Genomic DNA, 4,752 nt, shown 5'->3' on the forward strand with positions numbered 1-4,752 from the left:
CCTTTGTCTCAAAATGTCTAACCTTGCCTTCATTTTATCTGGGTATGTGGTTAAATACCTGGTTGAACTGAGATCTCTGAATCACTCGCCACACATTTCTGTGCTATGCCTTTCTCTAAGAGCTGAAGTGCTTGGGAAAAGTAGAGTAAAACAATGTTTTTGCCAAAAGTCTATCCCTTTCAAGAGATTAGAGTTTTGTTGGACACTCCCACCGTTAGAAAACGATCGGTGAAATAGCAGAGAAAATTTGATGCAATGCTCTCTCTTTTCGGCATGCCTTGGTTTTGTTGCTCATTGTGCTCGTTCCTCCCACAACGTGGAGCTCTCTCACCAGGGAAATGGGAGGATGGGCTGCCAAATCCCAGACTTGCACTGAAGAGCAGTGCTATGCAAAATTCTTGTGCAGCGGGCCATCGCTTCGGAAGGGAGGGTGGTTAATGAAGAGGAAAGCATCTGTGCTATATTTGGTGACTTTGTCTAATGCCTTAAATGATTTTCTCTTCACTTAGTGAAGGAAATCTAATGTTTAAGGTAAGCAATCAGCTGCAAATCATCAAGTGAATATGTCCAGCTTTCAAGTTAGTTGCAGCCCTTCATCTGCGGGGTCTCCTTCCCTTCCTCACACAGCACTGAATGCAGTTTTATCAATATTTGTCAATTACTCACGGGCAAGATGTCAGAAAGTTCAGCAGCTCAAAGACACAGGCAGCTCTTGCGAGATATGCAAGAAATATTCAGTTCAGTTGTTCAGTTTTGGGCTCCTCGCTACAAGAAGGACATGGAGGTGCTCGAGAGTCCAGAGAAGGGCGACGAGGCTGGTGTGGGGTCTGGAGAACAAGTCTTACGAGGAGCGGCTGAGGGAACTGGGGTTGTTTAGCCTGGAGAAGAGGAGGCTCAGGGGAGACCTCATCGCTCTCTATAGGTACCTTAAAGGAGGCTGTAGAGAGGTGGGGGTTGGTCTGTTCTCCCATGTGCCCAGTGATAGGATGAGGGGAATGGGCTAAAGTTGCGCCAGGGGAGGTTTAAGTCGGATATTAGGAAAAACTTCTTTACCGAAAGGGTTGTTAGGCATTGGAATGGGCTGCCCAGGGAAGTGGTTGAGTCGCCATCCCTGGAGGTCTTTAAAAGACGTTTAGATGTTGAGCTTAGTGATATGGTTTAGTGGAGGTCTTGTTAGTATTAGGTCAGAAGTTGGACTAGATGATCTTGGAGGTCTCTTCCAACCTAGACGATTCTGTGATTCTGTGATTCTGTGATTCTGAAATAGGTTCCTAAGTGCATACCTGAGAGGAACGGTTAACATTTCTTTATGGAAGATAACTTATTTGAAATCCTTAGGAGCTAAGAACTGACCCCAAATCCTGACAGATCTCATTGTAAGCCATTCAGAATGGCTTACATATGCCAGCATCTGTGACTGTACTGCATGGTTCAATGTACCTGAACAGGCTGGTTACAACAGTGTGTGGCTTTCCACCCCTCCTTTATGGCAAAGAAAGGGAAATGTATCTGACAGATTTTGGATGTCTTACAAGTCTTGATATATTTTAATCCTGTGCTATGTGGCTACGAAAGTGGAGAATGCTAGTATGAGTTTGAAGCATTATCCCCGTGACAGAATTATTTTTAACTTGCCTAAGCTTCAGTGAGGGGATATTGCACGTTGTATACCTACTAAAAAGTCGTGTCTGTGGGCAGCACGGAGAAGAGCTGCCTGTTTTTCTTCTCCCCAGCTGTGGAGCTTCAGTGATGCTGAACCTTGCGGAAGGGAGAGGGACCACAGTCCCTGAGGAAGGACCAGCACAAGGTACTTACCGGCAAAGCACGGAGGAGAGCAGTCAGCAAGAGAGGAACAAGTACAAAGCAGGGAGAAACTCTGGACAAAACAGGGAACCTGTCTCTGCAGAAAGCAGGCCCACAGCCATGTTTCAGAGGCCATGTGGAAGAGTTTTCGTGAAGTCTTCTCTGGGTCCCTCTGTGCTTGATTTACACAAAAAGTGACCGTGAAGTGCTTCTAGACTGCAGAAAAACGGGGGTCTGCAACACCACTGTTCAAAGGCCACATTTTCAAACCTTTTGAATACGGCTCTCCCAGCAGATCTGAAGCTTCTCATTTACAGTATTATTGCTCTATTATAACACACAAAGTTTGCATGGAAGCCCTTTGGCATGGTTTTACATCAGGAGAAAGGGAGGAAGGAGGAAAATCTGGTGCTGCCGCTGGCTGACTCATGGTCCCCTGAGCCATGGAGAAAGGTGTAGCCTCCAAACAGAGTGTGCAAGATGCACATGGTCTAGTCTGTGAAAAAAAAAAAAAAAGAAAAAAAAATCAACTATGCAATCTTTCATACAATTGCTAAGATGTATACTAGGTAAATACTTTTTACATTCTAGTATCTTTGGAATGATTCACTTTGGCTCAAACCTTTCACTTCTGGTCTCAATACAATGGGGACTCAGTTAAGACTAGTGGGTTGCATTTTTGAAAACAGATTCCTGTACTGAGAATTTAACAGCATGCAATATTACTGCGATGCTTTTTCTGCCTTAGAAAAAACTTAAAAGAAGACCTGTATTGTTACAGAGATAAGGTTCAAAGTATTAATACATCAGACAGAAGACAGAAGCAAATATGTATAATTCTTATAGTATTAACCTAAGTGCAAATACATGTGTAGCCTGCTCTCCCTTAAGCCTGAAGGAAAGTTTTAAAACAAGGAAGCCTCAGATGGGAATCCCCACTCCCCAGGCTCCCTACGAGCCCTTCCCTGAAGTCTGGAGCATCAGCAGTAGGAAGGAGACTGGAGGCTAAAGGCAGGCAGATGTTATTAGATGATAATTAATCATCCCTATGCTGCTCAAGGATTCTTGGCTGCCAGTAACTGTAGAAGCTGAATTATTTTCTGGAGCACTCGCTTGCCTATTGAGGAGCAAGATTTGCGGGAGGTTTGCTTTTAGTAAACCAGCGGATGTGGCTGAGGCCATCGGACATGTGTTTGAGCAGCAGGGCCTATCTATAGCAGGAGCTAAAAACAGCACGGGCAGGTGAGCCCCTGACAGCGCAGCATGGTGCAGCCGCCCTGCCAGAAGGGCAGCCGGCTATGGCCCTCGCTGCTTCTTGTGGGCAGGGAGTAGTCAGAAACGTACATCCCTAATAGCCCTGGCTTCCTCGGGTTCCCTGGGAAAAGTAAAGCTGGAGGATAATCCCTGTTAGCACAGGCAGGAGTCCTTTGCCTGTCCCTCACAAATACTCTTCCCCCTCCAGATTCAGTTCCTGACTGGATTCCAGGTAGAAGAGTTGAAGATGAGACCTAGCTGGCCCTGAAGCATAAAGTAAAAAGGGAAAATGTTTGTATAACTCCTTTTTCCCTCAAATTCCAAGTACAAACAGAAGTTGAATTCTTTTTTGCTAGAATAATTTCCTTATTTTCTGGACTGGAAAAGGAGCTGGTAGTCTCTGAGAACACAGAGGTAAAAATGAACTCATCCCCCAATTTTAATGAGACTAATGCTGACAGAGGCACTGAATCACTTGTTTTCCTGCTTGCAGTGGTATCGTACGTATAAATCAATAATTATAATTCTTGGCTTGATCGTTGGTGTGATGAAGTTGGAACAATATCTGATGTTGCTGAAAATGTGCTGCATTAAAGCAGCAGCTGTAAAATCAAAGAGTGTGCACGAGACGCACCTTGGGGGCAGCTGGTGGGGAACAAAGGCCAAGTGCTGGCCTCTGCTGTGCCCCTTCAAAAAGAAGGAGGCTAAAACCCATCGCCAACTACAGGTCAGAGAACAAGGCACCTTCCTCCCCTTCTGGGAATAAAGGCTGGTCAGTCAGCTCCAGAGAGTTTGGGGGCAAATGTACGCCACTGATAGGGATGTGTTATGGTGCTAGTCAGTCAGAGGAGCAGCAGGCAAGATCTTGAGCTTTCTGGCTGTTATACCAAAAGTGGATCCAGCCATTTCCCCAATCAAAGGTTCAAGATAATTTTGAGTGTTATTAAGGATACTTAATCTACTACAAAACATGATTTTAGGCTGAGGCTAACAAATATTAGGACAATATCCAGTGTGAATTTTGCAGTCTCGAAGTGCTGTTCCTTTTTGATTAACTCCTGAAGGCTGCTGCAGGAATAGCTGCAGCTAAGTGGCTAGGAAAACACGAGCAATAGCTAGGTTTAAAATCAGAGGGTGCAGAACTCCCCAAACAATCCCAAATAAATTCATACTTCTGAAAAGCATGCTGGAGAAATAAAAGCAGGAGGACAAGATGGGATATGACTTAAATTTGCTTCATTAGAGAGACAGATGATACTGGCACCTGTCCAGACATGTAGTTTAGAGAGGCTGAAAGAAAATACTAAGAAATAAATCAGACTGAAGTATAGATGCGTTGGTGTCCTGAGACTGTGTAAGGGATTCTGCAAAGATGATGGGCAGGGGAAATAGGCAGAGCTTCTGACATTATGAAAGAAAAATTAAACCCATTCTTCATTGGCTGTGTTTAAGAGTACAAATCTAAGCTATGCTGGAAAACAGGTGCAGCTGAATCTATTAGCCCGGTCTCTATTCAGTAGGTAAGGCACTTTCCTGCCTATTTATTATGCTAATAAATCTGGCAATACTGTGAAAATTAAAGAAAAAATGGTTGTTAATGTTGGTCTGGCCTTAGGACACCTCACCTACCCTTTTTGGGTAATTAGTTTTGTTGGATTGACATTGATCCTGGGAAAAATAACAGGGGGAAAAACT

This window comes from Cygnus atratus, chromosome 1 (assembly GCF_013377495.2).
Source record: "Cygnus atratus isolate AKBS03 ecotype Queensland, Australia chromosome 1, CAtr_DNAZoo_HiC_assembly, whole genome shotgun sequence".
In the NCBI taxonomy this organism is placed as follows: domain Eukaryota; kingdom Metazoa; phylum Chordata; class Aves; order Anseriformes; family Anatidae; genus Cygnus; species Cygnus atratus.